Source organism: Capsicum annuum, chromosome 5 (genome assembly GCF_002878395.1).
Source record: "Capsicum annuum cultivar UCD-10X-F1 chromosome 5, UCD10Xv1.1, whole genome shotgun sequence".
In the NCBI taxonomy this organism is placed as follows: Eukaryota; Viridiplantae; Streptophyta; class Magnoliopsida; order Solanales; family Solanaceae; genus Capsicum; species Capsicum annuum.
The window spans coordinates 129726408-129750820 of record NC_061115.1 but is presented as its reverse complement, the minus strand read 5'-3'; the positions used below and the strand labels follow the sequence as shown (position 1 = coordinate 129750820).

The 24413-nt window shown below is 33.4% G+C and overlaps 1 long non-coding RNA gene across 1 annotated transcript; it reads right to left on the bottom strand.

The window, feature by feature from the left end:
- Positions 1-4033: 4033 nt before the first annotated feature.
- On the bottom strand, positions 4034-6718 carry LOC107870797. The gene is made up of 2 exons (XR_001674440.2): positions 6028-6718; positions 4034-4430 (listed from the first exon to the last, which is right to left on the bottom strand). It is a non-coding gene; the product is annotated as an uncharacterized LOC107870797 (long non-coding RNA).
- Between the last annotated feature and the right edge of the window lie 17695 nt (positions 6719-24413).

The window sequence follows — 24413 nt, the reverse complement described above, 5'->3', positions numbered from 1 at the left end:
ATTTTTTTATGCACTCTTGTCCTATCCACCAGTTAAAGAACCACAGAACATGATCTCAGATTCCCCAAACCAAGAGTATTGAACACCAATAGGGGGCATTGATACGCCCAAATTATAACTTTCTTACGAAAGTGTAAGCGGTCGTTGTCAAATATATAACCCAACTAGGTTGGGGTTGAATCCCACAGAGAATATGGTGCTAATTATGTTGTATGTAGATTAGTTGACTTTTAATCATTCGTTTCCATAAAACAAAAAGGGGGAATTTGATTCAATTCACAAATTAATGGTTTCAGTTTAACAAGATAAGATATGTGTAGTAGTATTCGAATTCAGAGAAATAGCAAGCTAAGGTTATGTCCACCTTGTAGTTTTCAATACTTTCTAACTATGGGTTTTACGAATTCATACATGTATCATGCTTACAGAGAAACATATTGTATTTAATAACATAATCCTAGTGTTTCTCAACCATCAAGGACTAATTCACTTTAGTTCTCTCGAATCAAAAGTGTTTACAAAAACAATACGAAATCTCCAAGTTGTTAATCCTATTAAGGCATTAACATATGAAATAGGGGTTGTAAATACTATTTTCTTGTCACTACTCTCTTTTCCGAACCTCAACCTTTCTCAAACAAGTTGAGTTTTAAGGCACATCCTCTATGTTTGCAACCACGAGAATTCAAGATAAACGAAGAGAGTATGATATAAGCAGATCAATACATGATGAGTCAAAAACCCAAAGTAATAGATTGTATGTTACAAGGCTTCCATAACCCTAACTAATAAACTTAGCTACTCATGAATAAAATGGGAGTTACAATAGAAATATTCATCATACCAAAAACTAGAAGATGATCTTGGTGTGCGAATAGTGAAAACAAGAGAAAAAAAACATTTTTCTCTCTCTCCCAATCTAAGCCGCGCTTTTTCCTCTTCAAAAACTGATACAGAATAATGAATAGTGATAAATTTTCAGCATCAAGTATTTTTAATAATCTTTTCTCTCATAATTGTCTTTCAAGTCCCTAAACTAATTATAAATGACAATTAGTCTTGGACATAGTTTCTAGGCGCCATATTTGATCCAAACTGCTACTCTCTCTTGTGTCATATATCATTCGCATTCCATAGTCCCATTATGTCTCCATCTACCTCCTTAATACCTGAAATCATGCTAATCACATCGGTTAGCTCAATCACATAGAAGTAGAGTAAAACATAAGAAACTAGGCACTTTGTTCTCCAAACTTAACTAAAATATGGGTAAGTTATGGTGCTTAGGCATATAAATACACCTAAAATCAGGCATTAAGTTTATACTTGCCCCAAATCACTCAAGGGCATAGACCATATCATTATCACCAAATTGTATATGAGGGTGAAACTACTTGGGTCCTTCAACTCCTTTGGCATCTTCCTCATCACCACTGAAATGCACTCCTCAGTAACTACAACAGATATGCTAATCCACGCAATGATGTACAGGAGCAGTAAAAAAATCTTCGGACTCTACATCATGAAATAATGTATCATCCTAGGATGGTCAATAGGATAAGCATTGAATGTAACTCAGGAAATGTGATAAAATAATGTCATATCAAAAATCAATCAAAACCACATGCACATATTCGTATATACATATATAAGATGTCAGTATAGGGTAAGGGTCATGAACATGAGAGTTTTAAAATCATTAACCTGGACTATGTAGCTCAGTCTGTCCTAAAGTGTAACACCCACACTTTTGGGCTAGACATTGCACTGTCGTTCCTGCGTGTGTAAACTCTAATCCCATGATTTTTATTTGAATACATTTGTCATGATCATTATCTTAGTATGAAGAGTGCTTATTAGGTAAAAAATGTTCACATGAATCATTTAGAGCAAAATTGAGCTAAGAGCCTTTGATTCGACCAAATTTTGGTATTTGATTCTACAAGGGTCAACTTTGAACGTGTATAACTTTTTACATATATGGAATTTTGCATCTCAAGACCCACCAAATTATATATAATTGAATTAGCTTTCCAACGATACCAATTTCTCTTTAATCTGATACTCGACAAAGAGTTATGACCACTTTTGTGAGAAACAGTAAGGGTCCGCGATAGCTACGTGACACGTACCTTAGGCCCGCGTTAGACTCCACGACGTAGAGGATATTTTTTCTGTAGTCATAAGTAACAGTCCAATGGGCGTTTTAGTCATTTCCCCTTGCCCCCAAGCACCCAAGTGACGAATTAAAGCCCCAAAAAGGCATTATTTGCCCATTATCATCAAAATAACTCACGTAGAAACCCTTCCCCCTTTCCAAGAAGGAAGAATTCAAGATTCTCCTCCCAAGAATTCAAGAGTTTAAGTTCTCAAGTTCAAGCCTTTTTCAAGAATATAATCGTTGAGGAATGTGAGGTATTCATCAATGGGTTCCTTCCACCCGTTGAGCCCCAAAACCCTCTTTTGGTTTAAAAGTATGAATTTTATCCTATTTTATGAAATTACCCATGCAACTTATAAATTTTAATCCATATTTTTTCCTTAGTTATGTGAATTCAAGCAATGTCAACATGTGTTCCCAGGTGAATCAAGCTATTTGATGTTTTGAATTCCATTTTCCATGTCATACTCCATTGACTATATGTTAAGTCATCAAGTTATGAACTAAATCATGTGGAATTATTATCCTATTAATTTTAAAGCATCTCCATGTCCAAATTTATGTAATTTATCAGGCTATTGAAATGTCTCATGTTTTGGATCTTTGAACTATGATTTCATACTACTATTTTAAGCATTATTATTGTATTTTTGTGATTATTTAGTGTTGGCGGGTTATAAACATCCGATACCTATGTGTTTCTACATAATTTTATTTTCAAGTAGCAAGTTAGTCAGACCATGATTTTATTATCACATTCAAATTACCATGTTCATTCTGAGCATTTATCAGTACAGTACCATATCATGTTAAATAAATAATAATACCAGTATCATTTAATTGGGAGTAGGACTTAGCACTGAGTGAACACAGGGATGGCGGCTCCCTCATCAATTAGGCATGAGTCTTTAATAGCAGTTCCTAAGTTCCAAACCTTCGATGCCACCATAGATTATGAGGGGTCCCCCGTCAGTTAGGCATGACATCCTCGTCCTTCGGGGCATCAACCTTGTGGATCCACATCGTCAGTCATGCATTGGTGTTTTATTTTTTTCGAATTTCTTTTGGTGAGAAAATGGTTTGGTTTTGACCTCTTAAAACTATTTCAAAGGATTCAAGGAAATTCTAAAATAATTTTAAGAAATTTACAGAGTCACCACTTGATTTTTATAGGAAAAATCAAGAAAAAACTTAAAGGGGTTTCAAAGGTTTAAAAACATAAATGAACCTTTATAACTAGAGAAACTAGGTAAGGATTCAATTAACGCCCTAAGAAGGTTTTTGAGGCACTTAGGAGCGCACGCTTAACGATTTACCAAAAAGAACTAACTTGACTAACTAAAAAGTGGATAATTTTGCAAAGACTTAATTTTATAGAAAATATTAAAATTATCTATTTAAACATTTAAAAATGACATTTATTTATTCAAACGAGAAATATTCCACTTGAATTAAACTAAATTGCAACTTTTTGAACTTACGAGGAAAAGGAATTTTGCGTTTGTAGGAGAAGGAGATAATGAAATTATTTTCTTATTATTAATTATTATAGAAGAGTCGATTATGTTATAGAAAATTCTTTTGGAAGAAATGCTAAGAGAGTTAAATTAAAAGTGCTTATTAATCATGAAAATATAAAATCTACAAAAAAAAATAGTTTCTTGAATTCGATGAAAGTTACTTTAACCCAAATAGACTATTAGTTATATGAACATAACGAGTGCCATTTTTAAATAAAATACTTAATCTTTAAAAGACTTATTTAAGGAGAAGATCAAAAGAACCAATTTAATTTGTTTTAGACAATATAAATTAGGCAAAAAAATAATGAATTAAGTAAAAAGAAAACTAAGACAATAAAAATGGCAACACTTTAGGGAATTTGTCTAGGTTAATTGATTAAAAAGCTAGTTAATACAAATAAGAAATACAAGCTAAAAAAATAATACAAGAATTGAAACTGGTCCCTTAGTGGCCCATTAACAAAGCTGCTTCTTTTTTTGGGCTTTAAATTACGGACTTTGGTTCCATTTTGTGAAGTGTATACCAGTTGTATATCAACAGCTTAAGTCTCCCAACTTTTTTTCAATGTATATCAGCGTCGAAGACTGCTTATTTCCCCTCCACTTTCATCATAAATTGTGTGATAATGTGCAGCTACTGTTTTCTGTGTATACATGTTGTATATCAGCGTATACCAGCTTGTATACTGGTGCTATCCTGTGTATATCAGTTTACTTTTGGACTTTAATGAGGCTCGACTCAACGGCTTTCGAATGCAAGGATATGGAGAGTCCCATTGGACTCATCCGAAAGAGTTCATGTAAAGAGAAAAAGAGATAAGGAGTTGGTAAAGGGAAGGAATAATCCTACCTATTAAAACTCTTTTTTTCCAATAAACATGTTGCTTAACTAGCCAACGAAACAGGAAAAAAGGTGAAGCACCATTAGGGATTAGACAAAATCATGTAATTGTAAAATGAGGCTAACTACTGTATAGTGAAAACATTAAAGCACAATGGCCCCAAACAATCAACAAGTGAAAAATTTTAAATACCCAAGCAAACGACTAATTAATGATATACTAACTGGAAAAATGAGGAGCATGTCATTTACACATATTAAAATACTCATAATTTTCTACAAAGTAGAACTTCATTTTAATAAATCTACAGGCGCATAAAAAAATTCTTAAGTCTCTTTACATGTTGAATAAAGGAGGTCCCATTTAGGTTGTTGCAACTATTTAGAGGAGAAAGAATTAGAAGATATCAAATATGATTTTCTCATCTCACATTATCTAGAATTCATAAAATTCAAGATTATACTATCTCACTTGAAAACACAATCATAAAGCAATAAAAAGATAAATTTGGCAGCCAATCCAAGCAATGATTTAAACAATTATCGTCCTGTTGAAATTAAATTAGGTGGTGCATACGAAATAAAGAAGGCGAAGTGAGAAGAGGGATAGAAATTATCTACTTTTAATAATATATTTAAACATGATATATCATTTATCGTGCATAGTCAACAACTTGAAAGCCTTGATTTATAGAAAGATATTTGGGCATAAATAGCATTAGAGCATAAAGTAAAACACATACCAACCAGAATCAAATACTCACGGTGTTAGATAGCTATACAACAAAAAAGTGGCGACAAAGTTATAAAATTTCAAAACCAAGATTAAGCTCAAGACTTGGCTTTCATAGAATGTACTAATATAACTTAAAAAGACATTTTTGTGAAAATTAAGCTATTGTAAAGCTTACTTCTTCATTAAATATTGCATCTATCAAAATTGTGGCAACCATGCGTTGTGCGTCAACAACCCAACAATTACAAATATATCCACAAGAACCATGTCCAACTATGTTTGTGCTTCCTTCCTCAACACTAAAGGTGCATGATTAATATGTACAGATGTGAGGGTCAAGCAACAGATCACAACACCAGCCACCAAATTCATCAACTGAAAACTCGCTATCAGAATACACATTTTTTTAGCAGAAACAATAATAAAGGCTAGACCACAGTCGACTATATGAAGTCAACAACACCACTTACAAAAGATGGAACAACTAGGATATCATACCAAAGCACTCTACATTATATATACAAAACCTGAAACATAACCTACGATGTATAAACAGTGGAAACAAGGCAAAAACGTGACATTCAAGATTTAATCAATATACACCACTTCATTCTTAATCACAGTGAATTTTATATTGTTGAAACAGCAAGAAACACACAATGAAATCCTAGATTTCTACAGCGAATAGTCCCAGCAATTACGATTACCGTAGAAGTCTAAGAAGAAGATGGAGAACAATTCACTAAAACAAAGAAGATGTGTTCACCTTTCTCCAGGCAGCAAACGAAACAAACGAGCTTATCACGTTGCAACTTCCACCACCGGATTTTCAATTCTTTAATAGAATTCCAACGATTTGGAACAGACTTTGAGAATGTTCTGAAATATTCTAGGTTACGCAGGGTTAGAGGTGCGCACCTCCAAAACCCTCAAATTTTTCCCCTAGAAAATCCTCTCCTTCACCTATAACTTCTAATGTTTATTTATAGGGAAAAGAATTGGGGTTTCAAATTTAAAAAATATGGACTTCAAATTTGAATTTGAAACTATTTTTTTGAGAAATTCAAGTCCATGGTGAGACAAAGAAGAATTATATCCTTACCCAAAAATGGATGAACATGTTCTGAGAAAGGGGAAAGATTATGAAATTCTTAGCCATTTTTGCTATACGGGAGGGGTAAAAGGGTAAAAAAATGGAAAGAGCTAGTTTGACTACAGGGTTGTTGTCGTTGAAGTGTTGTTGGAGTTGATACGGTGTTTGTTTATGGCCGTTGTTGGTGTAAATCATTGTGGACGTTGTTGTGGTCGATGCTGTTGATGTTTTAAATCAGATAAGGTAAGGGAGAGAATCCTGGCAAAGGCATATGGAGTTCGCTGGGGGTGCTGGAGTGGAATGTTGGGCTGGTTTTGGGATTGAAATGTGAGAAAGAGAGGTGGGTCGGGGTGGACTGGTATTGGGCTGCTGGTCTGTATTGTTAATCGTTGCTTTAGGCTGGTTGTGGGTTAAGGAAGGGGAAGGGTTATTGGGTTGTTGGGGTGATGTAAGAGGGGTGTGGGCCGGCTGATCTTGGGCAGTTGGCCCAATGTTCAAAGGGAAATGGGTTGGTTTTATTAATGGAATAAAAAGGGATGGGCATTAGACTATTCAATAAATAGCCGTAGGTTGAAATTTGAGTTAATTTTGTTTAAATTATAATCATGTTGAAAATCAATTGGCCAATTGCATTGCAATTGTGGGCAAGTTGATTTCTATTAAACTAAAATTTAATAAATTAAATCAAAAATTTGAAATGAATTATCAACTAATTTAATCCCACATTTCTTAATTTAGTAAAATCAAACACATATTTTTCAAATAAAATATTTTTGAGAATAAATTATATTTAAATTATTACTTTACCCATTTGAATTAATTTTTAACATAGTCCTTAATTAAAATTTAATTTTTTCATAGAAATAATCATTTAAGTAACAAAATTATGCAATCTCATAAAAATACGAGAATATATACTCGCTCCTTAAAATAATAAAATTATGTACGTAAATATTTTGAAAAGTTTTATCCAAATAAAATAAATATCGTAATTTTATTTAAAATCGAAGAAACTCAGGATTAAACTTAGTCGTGGAGGATAAAGTTTAGGTGTCAACAACTGCCTCTTCCCTTTGGGTAAGGTGGATGCAAGTAACCCTGGGCAAAGATAGTTTGATTTTCCTAATTTTTTTGACCACAAATTCACTTCTTAAAATGGGTTGATTTTCGCACGAGTTTCATGGAGTTAGGGCTAGGCCTCGGTATCGAGTTTCCTACATATCTCAGGTTACATTAGAATTTAGGCCCTTTGTAGTTCATAAGCTTGATTTTAAAGCATAATTTTTCAAAGAATTCACAAGCTATTTCGAATTTCAAATTTTGGTGAAATAAAAAAGCTAGGGAATAAGAGGATTGAGAGAAGGTTGGAATAAAGTCAAGTTCTCTACATAGAACCTAGCCTACATATCCTAATGATTCAGGAAATCAGACTATTTGCAGTTCAACTAGATCGGTAGAAAAAATAGTCTTTTATTTTAGACGATATTTGGCTCGGAATAAGTGACAAGTCGATTGAGTTAATAAAAAAAAGCTTGTAACCTCTTAACCATGAATATGAGATTCTTCACATCCATAGATAAGAATTACCTAGGCATAATTATCAAAACTCTGAATGCATTGTCACCCAAATTAGAAGGACAAAAAAGGTTACTTCCAGTATCTTAGAAGTGAAACTGAAACCTAAATATCCCAAAATATCCCACATGTCTTCTAATGGGGGTGTGGTTTGATAGTGGTGGAAGTCGTTCTTTATCTCGCATCTAAAGAGTTTGAAATTCCTCTTCAGTCTATGTCTCAGTTTGTTGCTAAGAAAAAAATCCACGTTGTGCTGCGTTCTTTTTGGAGTCGTCCATACCTATGGTTTTGATTTGAGAATTTCATCCTTTGGATGCTCTTGACAACAACTAAAATAAATAATTAGTTGTAAATGTAACACACGCAAATATAAATTGGTGCAAACCTGTTTGAACATGTTATGCTGAGATAGTTGATAAACTAATTTACATAACACTTTGAACGGAGCCAAGGTCCAACGTGTCTCATTGAAAGGCAAACAACCTACTTTGAATGTAATATGTCACTTTAAATAGGGTAATGATCTAAGGTATCTCATTGAAAGGCAGATGACTAATCTTGGATGTAACATGTCACTTTGAATGGGATCATGGCCCAATGTGTCTTATTGAAAAGCGGATAACCTATCTTGGATGTAACGTGTCACTTTAAATAGGATGACGGCCCAATGTGTCTCATTGAAAGGCTGACAACCTATCTTGGATGTAACGTGTCACTTTGAAAAATATGATGTCTCAATGTGTCTCATTAAAAGAAAGACAGCCTATTTTGGATGTAACGTGTCACTTTAAATGGGATGACGGCCTAATATGTCTCATTAAAATGCGGATGACCTATCTTGAATATAGCATGTCACTTGAAATGGAGGTGACAACCAATATGTCTCATCGAAAGGAAAACGACCAATATTGAATATAACAAGTCACTCTAAATGGGGGTGATAGCCCAATATGTCTCATTGAAAGGCGGACAACCGGTATTGAATATAACATGCCACTTTGAATGAGGTGACAGCCCAACGTGTCTCATTAAAAGAAGGACAACTTATCTTTAATATAACATATCACTTTGAATGCGGTGATGGCCCAAATATAATAAAATATGTCCTTTAGAAAGGGTGGTTGAACTAAATAAGATGTGTCCTTTTGAAAGGGCGGACGACCCAAATATAATGAACTTCATCCTTTGAATCAGGAGTCCTTCAAAGGACTTGTGCATATCTTGAGATTCTGGATTGGATCCTGAAACTTTAAGAAGATACTTTTGTATTCTTTCTTAGAGGTGATCTTGCATGACGTCACCTGTATAACTTAAACAACACACAATAATAATGCATCAACTTGTTATAACCAAGCCAGGTAAAGTCTAAAAATAAAGATGAAGTTATTTGACTCATGATGATTTGGAGATAGTAGTTAGGATAATATCTCTACATCTTCGTCGTTATGCCGGATCATTTCCCTATAAAATCAGAGAAAGTGATAAAGATCATAACAAAGTAATAGAAGCATAAATCAAGAGAAAAATAAAGGAGGGAAGTTTTCTTGATTATTATGGCAAGACCACAGTGAATCTGATAATGCCCTTTGTCATGCTTAACAGTGTCAACTTTGTGACTTCACTATTCCTGTATCCAAAGAAAAATTCTTAGTTTTGAGAGACTAACTGTGTTTGTATGGTCTTGATCTCCTGATGTATCTTGTTGATCATTGATTTGCAAACTTTTCTGATCTCGAAGTACAACTTTTGTGAAATTTTTTAGGATTTTCTCGAAAATTTTGCCCTGGTTTATAACATATAACCCCCGAACTTTGTTATATCTTGTGACATTTATGAGCATGCAAATTACTTAAGTTGTTTTGACATCTCCTACTTTAAGCATAGAGAACTTCAAATATTGTGCTCCGATTTTAACAATGTCTAATTTTTAAATTTGTAGCCAACATCAAGTTTTGTGAAAATTTTGAGACCTCAAAAATTTCTGCCCCAGTTACATGCTTCAATGTCATCTTCATTTAACTTGGGAAAGGATTCTTTTGATAAACTTTTGAGGTCTTCTCTAAAAAATTTGTCATAGTTCTATGAAAATGTTACAGGAAATATGACCAAGCTAGTATGGCACCTACATATTTCATTGAGGTTCGAAAGGTAGTTCCAATATAAAATCGAAAGATAAATCTTCTAAGGAATTGACTGAAGCCGACATAAGCCACCTACGTACCCCTTTTGGGGTCAAACGTAGCTTGTGGATACAATGAAAGAATAAATTTTCTAAGGGGTTGACCGAAGCCGACATAAGCCACCTACATATTCCATTCTTGGAAATTCAAGTCAAACGTAGTTCATATAATCAAATAAGATATTTGATACTATTGATAACGTGACCAAAGATAATACAGACCGCCTACGTATTCCACAAGAAAAATCAGGTCGAACGTAGTTCATTACAACTAAAAGGATGCAATTGCAAAAAAATTAAATCATAAGGTGCGATTATAAGAAAATCAAACCATACAGTGCGATTACAAGGAAATCAAACCATACAGAATGAAATTGCAAGAAAATAAAATGAGAAAGTATGATTTCTATAAAAGAAACAATAACTTCCAAATGCATGATAAAAGGACGCCAAAAAGCACCTTTTGAGGAAAATTCATGCTTCTTCTGATTGATGGTGCCAATGACTACTTCTTGTGATTGGGCAATGGATTGTTGTTAACATTAGTTGGAACTTCTTCAAGCGTTATCACCTTAGTTGGAAATATTTTTCCATCCATTATTACCATGAGATTAAAATATTCTGGATTTAGTGCATGGATAAAGTAATTGATCATTTCAGCTTTTTTCATAGGGGGTTGCACCCTGTTTGCTTCTCCACTCCAGCGTATGGAATATTCACGAAAAATTTTATTTGATTTCTGCCTTATCTTTGTGATAGAGATCCTATCAGAAATGATATCGACATTAAACTAGTAAAAATCTACAAAAGCATTTGTCAAGTCATCCCAAGTGCGCCACTTAGTCACATCTTGCTTAGCGTACCATTCTAGAGCATTTTTACTCAAACTTTGACTAAATAGCTTGACTCATATTCCTTCATTCATGACTACACCAATCAACTTTTCACAAGAAGTTTTCAAATGGAAGAAAGGATTTTTGGACCCATCAAACTTTTCAAATTTTGGGATCATATAAACAGTAGGCAACTCGATCTTGGGAAATTCACACAACTCTTCATATTTGACACTTTGGTTATTCCCATTTCCCCGAAGACTCCTCATTGCATCTTCGAAGGCCTTGATCTTTCTATTCACTATCTCATCAGCGTACATCCTTGGATCATTTTCTGTCTCAATATAATGATTAGCATCTAAGTGGTATAACCCTTGAGTTACTATTACTGGTGGAGTTGTAGTATAGGTATACACTGATAGAGAATGGTGTGACAAAGATATGTTCTGAATGTTTGGAGGAGCAAATATATACACAAAATAGGTATTTTGAGGAGCATGAGCAAAATGACCTTCCCGATTAGCTCCTTCTGACGTTGGAAACATACGCCCCTTTTGTCGAGCATCAGGAGGCAGAGTCATGTTTGTAGGAGTTTGAGAAGGTGTTCTATTTTGCATCACCATGAGCCTAGCTCGACAATTTGTTTCTCCAAACCTCCAACAAGCTTTGAGGTTATTTTTCTTCCTATTGAGGCATTCGGGTCCATTGCCACAGAGAAGGTGGAATTGACTCAAATGAAAATTTGTGCTAATCAAACTAGGATCCATAGTTGAACGAGTCCTTTTATTAGCCCAAACAAAAACTGACAGATCTGTAGTTGTTTTCTTGACCTTAGACTGTGTGAAATACTAATGTTTTCCCAGCAATTACTCTTTATATTTGTGAAGCGGGCAACTTTAACTACCAACACAAATCAGCCTCTCTCTAAAGGGAAAGAAAAACACTAAAAGGGTAAAAAGATAGTTTGTGATTATAATAATTAACAAAAATAATATACGAAACAAATGACATATATTTGGTTTCAAAAAGACTAGTCTAGAATTGAAGAATAGGATGCTTTGAAAAAGTGACTGAATGATCAGAACTTTGACCATTTGATGAATTTTAAATTAGAATGAACAAATTGATTAGGAGAAAATGGTGTTTACGAATAAATATTCTAAAAGGTTTATTCGGAAAGCTTTTTTGAAGACAACATAGTCTTTCCATTAATAGAACATCTGGATAGCTCTAATTATAATTAAGTGCGAGAGAAATAAATTCTAAGAGCAATGTGGTCAATATGAATTGGACAATGACCTAATGTAATTTTGAATAAAACATGGGGTAAATTGGAAGGAATTTTATCGACGGACTTCCAAGGGTATTTTGGAAGGATTTAAATTTTGAGTCTTATATGCCTATTAATGATCTAAGATTTTGAAATAGAATAATGGACTACTCTTATTGAAATACAAAGATTTATTATTTAAATACACAGATCAAGTAAATATAGACAAATCAAAACAATAAAACTCATTAGCACATAAACAATTATTACGCGTCCTCGCATACATGGGACCTTTTAAGCCAAAGGTAGGCCTAACATTTAAAGGATATACATGTCGTTTCTAATATATTTCGTTGCCCCCAAATGTATCCCAAGGGACGATCGTCCGTACCATCCGGCATTACATTATTCAATTAAAATACATAAAGAATTATCATCTGTTATTAACTCATTGTCAATAGACGTAAGGTGAATTTTTCTAATGGGCCCGATACCCTCTCAGGTATTGGTCCATCCTAGGCTCATGCCTAAAAAATATTTTGGTTTCACTCTATCCTGGGTATGTAGAGTGAGCTTTGACCAGGTTCCAAAGTGGACAATTCGAGTTTGAAAACACGAACAGTCATCGGACGCCTAACATGCCAATAAACTATCGTATTTCTAACACTTCATTTAAAATTAATAAATAGAGGTCGGGACATCCGCGAAATCTCAAAACAGTTTATATATTCAAAAGGTGAAGTATGCCATGAAATGCAACAATTTAAATTTTATGAAAATTTAAACACATAAACAACAAACAATTCAAGTATTACAAATCCAAATAATTAGTCAAACAAGTTAGTTTAAATAATTGGTCAGAATCTAGTTGAATCCCCGGCAGAGTCGCCATTTCTGTTTTAGCCTTTTCAGATTTCTTTTGGCGGGTAAATAGTTTGGTTTTGACTTCTTAAAACTATTTCAAAAGATTCAAGGAAATTCTGAAATAGTTTCAAGAAATTCATAGAGTCGCCATTTGATTTTTATAGAAAAAATCAAGAAAAAACTTAAAAGAGTTTCAAAGGTTCAAAAACAGAAATGAACTTTTAAAACTAGAGAAACTGAGTAAGGGTTCAATTAACGTCCTAAGAAGGTTTTTAAGGCACTTAGGAGCGTCCATTTAAATGGTTTACCGAAAAGAACTAACTTGACTAAATAAAAGTGGATAGTTTTGCAAAGACTTGATTTATAGAAAATATTAAAATTATCTATTTAAATATTTAAAATGACATTTATTTATTCGTACGAGAAATATTCTACTTGAATTAAACTATATTGCAACTTTTCGGACTTAAGAGAAAAATGAATTCTGCATTTGTAGGAGAAGGAGATTATCAAATTGTTTTCTTATTATTAATTATTATAGAAAACTCGATTATGTTATAGAAAATTCTTTTGGAAGAAATGCCAAAAGAGTGTCAAATTAAAAGTGCTTATTAATCATGAAAAGTCAAAATCTACAAAAAAAAAACAAAAATTAGTTTCTTGAATTTAAAGAAAGTTACATTATCCCAAATAGACTATTAGTTAAATGAACATAATGAGTGTCATTTTGGAATAAAATACTTAATCTTTAAAAGACTTATTTTAAGGAGAAAATCGAAGGAATCAATTAATCCATTTTAGACAATATAAATTAGGTGAAAAAATTATGAATTACGTAAAAAGAAAACTAAGATAAAGTAAAATGGCAACCCTTCAGGGAATTTGTCTAGGTTAATTGATTAAAAAGTTAATTGATACAAATAAGCAATACAACGTACAAAAATAATACAAGAACTGAAATTGGGCCCTTAGTGGCCCATCAACAAAGATAGTTTTTCGGTGGCTTTGAATTATGGACTTTGGGTCCATTTTCTGAAGTGTATGCCAGCTGATTATCAACAGCTTAAGTCTCAACATTTTTGTGTATATCACTGCATATGCAGTGTATATCAGTGATGAAGACTGCTTATTTCCCCTCCACTTTCAGCATAAATCGTGTGATATTATGCAACTACTGTTTTTCATATATACGCGATGTATATCAGTGTACACCAGCTTGTATGCTGGTGCTATCCTGTGTATATGAGTTCAATTTTGGACTTTAATGAGGCTCGACTCAACGGCCTTCGAATACAAGGATATGAGGATTCCCATTGGACTCATCCAGAAGAGTTCATGTAAAGATAAGAAGAGATAAGGAGTTAGTAAAGGGAAGAAATAATTCTACCTATTAAAACTCTTTTTTTTAAATAAACATGTTAACTAACTAGCCAACGAAACGGGAAAAAAGGTGAAGCACCATTAGGGATCAGACAAATCACAAAATCATGTAATTGCAAAATGAGGCTAACTACTGTATAGTGAAAACATTAAAGCACAATGGACCCAAACAATCAACAAGTGAAAAATTTTAAATACCCAAGAAAACGACTAATGAATGATTTACTAATTGGGAAAATGAGGTGCATGTCATTTACACATATTAAAATATTCATAATTTTCTACAAAGTAGTACTTCATTTTAATAAATCTACAGGCGCATAAAAAAATTCTTAAGTCTCTTTACACGTTGAACAAAAGAGGTCCCATTAAGGTTGTTGCAACTATTTAGAGGAGAAAGAATTAGAAGATATCAAATATGATTTTCTCATCTCACATTATCTAGAAATTCATAAAATTCAAGATTATACTATCTCACTTGAAAACACAATCATAAAGGAATTAAAAATGACTTTGGCGGTCAACCCAAGCAATGATTTAAACAATTATCATCTTGTTGAAACGAAATTAGGTGGTGCATATGAAACATAGAAGACAAGAAGTGAGAAGAGGGATAGAAATTATCTACTTTTAATAATATGCTTAAACATGATATATCATTTATCGTGCAAAATCACATACCAACCAGAATTAAATACTCACGGTATTAGATAGCTATACAAATCAGATGATTGTCCACAATGACCCAAATAGAATCATTCTAATTGTGAGACTGCAAAAGACATGTAATGAAATCCATATTGATTTTCTCCCACTTCTACATGGTCAACTTCTTAGGATTTTTGCCCTGATTTGCTTATCAAGTTTAAGTTTTATTTTTCTTGAAAGTAAAATAAAAGTAATACCATAATTACTTTTACTTTTCTTAAAAGAAAAATATGAAACTTTACCATATTTGGTTAACCTCTTTCTTGGAGGAAAGGTTGGAAATCTATAAATTGAAGACCCCCTTCTCATACCAAAATACAATAGTATCTACAATATAGTCGTTTTAAGATTCTTGTTTAAAGGGAGATTTTCTCTCAATTAGTTTTTTATACTTTTTAATATTAGGTTTTATATGTTGGACAATTGGTCAAACCATATAATAATTTTATGCTTTTTGTATTATTTTATTTATCATCTGGTTTATCATCTCCATGGTTTCAAACTCTATGTTTTCGCATGACGCCCTTTCTATTCGAACCCAATAACTGGTATCAGAGCCTATGGTTCAAAGATTCGATGGTTCAAATTGAATACATGTTAAGATTTAAGTTGCAACCAACTTGGTGATGATGAAGATTTTCTTGTAAAAAAAAACTACATATAGAGATAATGGTCAATCATATTTCCAACAGTCCTGTTGTTATATAGTTGAAAATAAATCTCAGTTTTAACCCTACCAAGGGCTCCAATATTTTTAACCCGAAAAGGGCTCATATACTTTTAACCCAAAAGCTCTATCTTAACCATGCCAAGCAGCAGTGATGAAGACTATGTGAAGAACAAAATCAAAGATATGGAGAAGGCAGAATATTTCGCCAGAAAATCAAGCCAAAAAGGAGATATTTGCTAGGGTTGTTGCCCTGATTTCTTATCAAGTTTAAGTTTTACTTTTCTTGAAAGTAAAATAACAGTAGTACCATAATTACTTTTACTTTTCCTATATGGAAATTATAAAACTTTACCATATTTGGTTAACCTCTTTCTTGGAGGAAAGGTTGGACATCTATAAATAGAAGACCCTCTTCTCATACTAAAACACAATAGTATCCACAATGTAGTCATTTTAAGGTTTTTGTTTAGCGGGAGATTTTCTCTCAATTAATTTTTTATGCTTTTTAATATTAGATTTTATATGTAGGACAATTGGACAAACCATATAATAATTTTATGTTTTTTGTATTATTTTATTTATCATCTGATTTATTATCTCCATGGTTTGCAAACTATAAGTTTTCGCATGACGCCCTCTTGATTTCGAAGCCAACACAACTCTATCTCTTGAGACATGCCACCAGGCCTCAAGTGTTTAATCTTAACTTGCTAACAAACCATACATTTGGCAATAAAGTTTGCCACATCGCGCTTCATATTATTTCATAAGTAGATTTTCTTCAAGTCATGATACATCTTCGTTGAACCTGGATGAACTGTATACCTGGATTCATGAGCCTCAGTCAAAATCCTTTCCTGCAGCCCATCAATATCAGGAACATACAGCCTACCTAGGTACCTCAGAATACCTTCTTCCCCAATTTCAAATACCATAACCTTTTGTTGACTCATATCATCCTTAATCTGTAACAGTATGGGATTCAAAGCCCGTGTCTCCTTTACCTCAACCCTAAGAGATGATTTGACCACTTTCTAAATAATAAATCCTCCATTCTTAGAGTCCAAAAGATAAGCATCCAAGTTAGCCAATTTGTGAATATTCTTCACTAATCCTTTTTTCTCATCATCAACATGGGATAAGTTCCACATAACCAACCTGCTAAGAGCATCAACAATAATATTAGCCTTACCTAGATGGTAGTAAAGGCTAATATTGTAATCCTTATGCAATTTAAGCCACCTCCACTGCTTGAGGTTCAACTCCTTCTGCATGAACACATACTATAAGATCTTATGATCTAAATAGATGTCTTCATGCACTCCATACAAATAATGGTGTCAAATTTTCAAAGTAAAATCTACAACCTCCAACTCTAGATCATGAGCCGGTAGTTCCAATCATGAACCTAAAGTTTCCTGGAAGCATAAGTCACAACCTTACCACGTTGCATCAAGATACAATCCAGTACCATACGAGCATCGTAAAACACAACAAAACCATCAGTACCCTCAGGTAGGGTCAAAATGGTGCTAAAGTCAACTTATTCTTCAACTTCTCAAAACTAACCTCACAAGCATCGAACTACAGAAACTTAACCTTTTTCGGGGTTAACTTCATCAATGGATCAATAATAGAAGAGAAAATTTCCATAAATCTCTTGTAATACTTAGCCAAACCCAAGAAGCTTCTAATGTCGGTTGGAGTCGTAGGTCTGGGCTATTTCTTAACTAGCTTAATTTTCTGTGGATCCACCTTGATCCCTTCACTAGAACAACATTCCCAATAAATGTCACAGCTTGAACCAAAACATACACTTAGAAAATTTTGCATACAACTTTTGATCCTTAAGAGTCTGCAATACAATTCGGAGGTGATTGGCATGTTCCTCCTCACTCTTAGAGTATACCAAGATGTCATCAATGAAAACTATAATAAATAAATCCAAAAACTGCCTGAAAACCTCATTCATAAGATCTATGAACGAGTTGGAGCATTAGTCAGCCCAAATGATATAACCAAAAACTCGTAGTGACTATACAGGGTTCAAAATGCACTCTTGGGAATATCAAACTACCTATTGTTTAATTGATGATAGCCCAAACAGAGATCAATCTTGGAGAAACATCTAGAACCCTAAAGCTGATTGAAAAGATAATCAATCCTAGGAAGAGGATACTTATTCTTCACTATCACCTTATTCAGCTGATGATAGTCTATACACATCTGAAGAGACACATCCTTATTTTGCATGAAAAGCATCGAAGTTCCCCAAGGAGAAACACTAGGGCGAATGGACCCTTTATTAAGTAGATCTTTTAATGACTACGTTAGCTCATTTAATTCAGCCACAACTATTCTATCAAGAGGAATAAAAATAGGATGAGTATCCAGTAAAAGATCAATCCCCAAATCTATTTTTCAATCTTTAGGAATCCTAGGAAGATCATTGGGAAAAACTTCAACAAATTAGCTAACCACAGAGATAGAATGAAAAGAGAGACTTTCAGAGTAAGAATCATTAAACTAAACTAGGTGATATAAACACCCTTCTGAAATTAATTTATGAGCTCTAAAATAAGAAATAAACCTCACTTTGGGTACCATGGAACTCCCTTCCCATTCTAATACCGGCTCATTAGGATAGTGAAAACTGACCTTTTAGGTCCTACAATCTAGAGAAACATAGCAAGAATGAAGTCAATCCATCCCTAAGATCATATCGAAATCCACCATATCCAACTCTATCAAATCCTCAAATGTATTTCTATTAAATATAAGACACCCTACAACCCCTATAGATTTTTCTAGAAATAATAGAATCACCCACCAGAGTAGACAGAGAAAAGGGGTAGAAAATATTTTCAAAGCCAAAACCAAATGCACAGCCACATGAGGGGTCATATAAAAAAGGGTAAAACCCGATTCAAGTAAACAATAAGCATCTTAGAAAAAGAGCTGGAACATAATAGTAACAATATTAGGAGACGCTCAGAATATTGACGGGTAGCAAGTGAATCGAGATAAATCCAACCATTGTTAGTACCAGAAGTACTACCCTTTGGTGCAGGACCTGAAGATGTTGCAACCAAAACTATATTAACTCCAGTTGCAACCTTAGTTGAAAGACAATATCGCTGCATTTGGCCCAGCTGACCATAATTATAACACTGATTACTTCCTTTCTCATAATAACCATAATGAATTTGCCCACAAAAATGACAAGGAGGATAAGGTGGGGCTGACTGAGCTCCACTATCCTAAGACTAGGTACCCTATGCCTTAGGACCACTACTATCCTGAAAACGACAATCGTCAGATGACTTAGGATAAAGATCACTAGCTGAAGAATAAAAATTGCCCCAGTTCTTATTCTTAGTCCATTGTCTACTGTCTATCCTACTATTCTGCTAACACCCACTCTGCTCTAAATACCTGAACTTCTTGTTCTTTCTCTCACCCATCTCTGCTTGTCTCTTCTTTTCATCCTCTACCTACTGTATATAAACCACAAGTCTAGAGATGTCTATATCATTATTTAACATTGCAGCCTTATACTCCAGTACCAAGTCATGAGACAACCCAGAAGCAAACTTTCTCATTTTAGATCTCTAGCTAAACACCAACTCTAGAGCATAAAGAGATAGTTGCTAAAATTTCAAGGTGTACTTTTTCACATTCATCTTACCCTTCTTTAGATTCACAAAGTCCTCAGCCTTAGCTTCCCTTAATTCTTGAGAAAAGAAATGATCAAGGCACCCAGAAACTCATCTCGTAATATCGGCTCTGCATCATCACCCCTCAACTTATCCCACTCCCCATGCCACTTATAAGCTATATTTTCAGCTGATATATAACAAACTCTACTCCTTCAGAATCAGTACCATGCATCACTCTTAAAATCTACTCTATCTCATCCATAAATACCTAAGAATCTACCTCAACCTTATCGCCTATGAAGGTTAGGGGATTCAATCTCATGAACTAGCCAACTTGAGTGACCTCAAACGAAGGAGCAACAGAACCAACACGGTTCAACTGATGAGACTGAGATATCACCAACTTAGTAAGCAAAGGAATAGATCGGTGAAATTCTACATTAGAGATATCCCTATGAGGCGGATGATCATAGGAATCACCACCCCAATAATCCCAAAAAGAACTAGTAGGGACAGATGGAACTCTATGTGGGGTAGTGCAATCTGGAATAAGGACCCTAATCCGACTCTGCATTATATGAACAACGCGAGTCCCCTCCACATTGTCCTAAGGTCGGACAAAGTTCCCAACAGATTTCTACGAACTTCAGATCTTTGGGGAGGTATGATTTAAAATTCGAGAAAGCCAGGAGTTAGAGAAATTTGATAACACTAAACTCTATAGCATAAAATAGAACAGAAGCAAGGAAAATATTCTTAAATGTCTTGTAGCCTCCTCCTTATAAGTATGGCATGTTACACACCTACAAAAAGGACTCTACTTGACATGACTTTATGGACACATAACGACTCTAAACCGTGCTCTGATACTAACCTTGTCATGACTTGAACTAGGGCTAAGTCATGATGAGTATCTCAATCCCAACATGGATAGGAGACCACCCCCTTAACCTAACCTCGGGAGTATAATAATAAAAATAATAAAAATGTGGAAGCCAATCAAACAATAATAAGAAAATAAATAACTCAAAGGAAGACTAAAAGATAAACTACAACCAACCTGCATCTATCCATAAAAGCTTCTAAACCAGAATAACATCTAAGTCGGGACATGCCCCCAACTATGACCAAAAAAATCCAAAAGTACTTAATCAATATAGAATGAATAAAAAAATGATAAGGCCTTTCGAGGGATGGAGTCTCACCACTTCACAACAACTTAATAGGCATGGTAATCCACCTAACGCTACCCAGGAGCAACAGAAAAGTCTTCGGACCCATCATCATGAAACAATGTAGAAATCTAGGGCGATCAGTGGGATAAGCACTAATATGTAACTCAGAAAAAGTGATAAAATAATGTCATGTCTAAAATCAGTTAAAACCACATGCACACATTCATATATATATATATATATAATGTCGATATAGGGTAAGGGTCATAAACATGAGAGTTTTAAAATCATTAACCTGGACTATATAGCTCGATCCATCCTAAAGGAACTCATGGACTATATGGGCTCAGCTCCCCCTGTAGAAAGAAAGGGCCCTAGTACGTGTTAGCCGGACAAACTAAGGAAAAATCGAGGGAAAACTAAAGCCACCAAGGACAATAGTCGTACAAAATATACATCTATAATTTATAATATATTAAAAGTGTGAAGACCCTTAGAATAGTGATTTGAACTTTTTGCTCTTCATTAAAAATATCTGTAATAGACAAAATTGTCCTTTCACTTATTTTTTAATTATTATATTATTATATTTATAATATTATTGATTTTTTCGTCCTAATTCCTAACTAATTACTTGAAAAACTTGCCTTATTTTTAGAAAATAAAATACATCCAACATAGGATGTTTTGTCTAACTAATTGACTTATTTGCAAATGTGCCTTAATTTTGGAAAGTTAAATACTTTCATAACTACATTAGTTTCGTCCTAATCTATTTCCTTATTTTTGGCAAAATTTAGTAGTAACCTAATACTATACAAATATATGTGAAATTTAAATCATATATGAGTACTTATTAAAATACTTTTTGGTTTATGATTATAATTTTATAAAAAGAGTTGCTATGAAAACGATAAATCTAAACTCTCTACCTGAAATTTTACCAACAAGCTTAGTATTATTTTAATTTTGATTTAAGTAGTCTTCAAAATGAAAAGTCGATGAATTCTTCAACAATAATTTTGGTGTCATTGAGATACTTTCTTCTCATTCATTTTTCATTAATATTTGTTTATTGTACAAGAGTTTATGTTCATTGAAAGATGACCACGTAAATTTGTCACACTTTTTTAGGCCTAAAAATTCATAAATAATTTAGTGCTTAGGAGATTTAAGTTTTCTTCATATTTGACTATGATATCTCGGCAATAGACAAAATGTTATTTACTATTATTCTAATTTTAAAAACTTAAATCAGCTTATATTTTGACTATTAAATATTTTCATAATTGAACAATGTACTAAACTCTTAAAATTGAGGAATATTACAAGGAACCATATGTGTATGATTTTTTGTTATATGTATAAAAGACCATGAAATCTATTTTGCATTAAATATATAAAAGGAAAGCAAAAGTCTACCATAATTTTACGGATTATCAAATTGCTCAATTTTTTGGATTATAAATCATCAATCATCGGCTTACTAAGGACATCAACTTTAATTTAAAGGATTGTCAATGTATTCCATCAACTTTATTTGTATCTTAGATATTTATAAATATTATATAACTAATTAAATAAATTCTCCATCTTTACATGTTAAAATTATGTTGGATTTAATTAATGTGTTCATTTTTATTATTTAAATAAATACCATATTTAGTGTAACGTTTGGACGTATTATAGTGAGGTACATGCGTGAGGCGTGTAAACCTAAGCTAGTATATATATATACATATATATATATGTATGTATTCATGTATGTATTCCATCTACTTTATTTGTATCTTAGATATTTATAAATATTATATAACTAATTAAATAAATTTTCCATCTTTATATGTTAAAAATATATTGGATTTAATTAATGTATTTATTTTTATTAATTAAATAAATACCATATTCAGTATAACATTTGGACTTATTAAAGTGAGGTACACGCGTGAGGCGCGTAAACCTAAGCTAGTATATATATATATATATCAAGTGAGTGTCAAGCACATGGTTATATAGACCCCCAACGTCGACAAATGTGGTTTCTAGTGTTCATCCCCCCGGGACTTACACCTTCATGATGAGCTACAAAACCCCCTTTAAGCAGAATTAACATCACTTTACACATAATTGCAACCATTAACCCAGGAATCATTCGGTAAGGCATTTACCAATTGGTATCATCATACCAATACGCTTGCAAGCTAAATTAACAAGCCAACCCAATTCCCACAACCAAATTGGACATCCAAGTTCCATTAAAATCCAAACCACGGCCACCAAGGCCACCCAAATCCATTTTTATATTCATTAATCTATTAACACAATGCACTGGGTTCAAAAGTGAGCGAAACCATGCAATTTTCCATAATAAGAATCAAATTTACAAAATGAGTTGAGGTTTATGAAACTCCAAGCCAAATTTCATCCAGTTTGGGTAATCTCATATCCCCCATTTCAACTATTTAATTAATATATCAATTCAATCCTAAAAACATCAATTTAAAATATGAATAATCAATTCATAACTTGGGACAAGTAATTCAATCAGTAACAACTAAAACTCATCAACCTAATTTCAAAACCCACAATTTAAATCACATTAGATCCATTCAATTAATGCCACAATATAAAATTAAAGTGTAGGGTAGAGAAACATGCCTGAAACACACAAGAAATTGAATTCAATTTATTATTTGGTGCTTGGATAATGAACTGTAAAACCCTTGAATGTTCTTGGGCTTTGAGTTTTAAGAGAGAATGAATGATTTTGATCTTTGAAAACTGAATAAAAGAGGCTTATTTTATGTTTAAAGGTCGTATAAGGGGTAAAAAGATCAAAAGCCCCTTATCGTAAGTAAAATAAATAAAACTGGATGAAATTAACACATTGGCGTGGCACACCATTATCGCGGATGTTATCCTCCATGCCACGCTGATATCACAAAGGTTAACCTCCGTGACACGGCCTTATTGCATAGCCTCACTGACTCAAGGTCCTAAAATAACCCCAAACCCCTTCTGAAAATTCTAAAACTATTTCCAAACACCCTTTTAACATTCCTAAACACAATTCAAGTCAAAAATTAATATTACACACGCAGAAAGGTCAAAAATAAAATGATCAAAATTTTAAGAGGTCTTCTACAAAGGAAGATTAATGTGAAGTTCTTTAACATATCAATAAACTTTTTATAACATGCATCCTCCTTAGTCTTTTTTAGCCTTTGAGGGAATGGTGGTGGAAAATTTTTATCCTCTTTTCTTACATCTTGCTCCTCCTCAACTTGTTGTGGGACTAATTCTATCTTAGCCTCCTTATTTTTCTTGGGAGACCTGTCTATGAGATCTCTACCACTCCTTAAGGTGATTTCCATAACTTGTTTTGGATTCTCTAAGTCACTAGGCAACCCACCTTGAGGCCTAGTACTCTGTGCCTGAGTCAATTTTTCCAACTATATCTCTAAATTTTTTTGGAAAACTTACATATTTTTTATCTCAGCAGCCATTTATTCTTGGTTGGATAGGATCCTCTTCAATGCCTCTTCAATATTACTAGCTTGCACGTTTTGTTGCTGCTGAAACTGCTGAGACTGATTATTGCCTCATAAATAGTTAGGTTGACTCTGTCACTTGTGGTTTTAGGCATTACTATAAGTTTCTTTCTGTACATTGCTTACAAAATTTACCATCTTTGGATTTGCGCCAGACAAGTCTGCATACTAATAATTCTATAAATATCACATCAA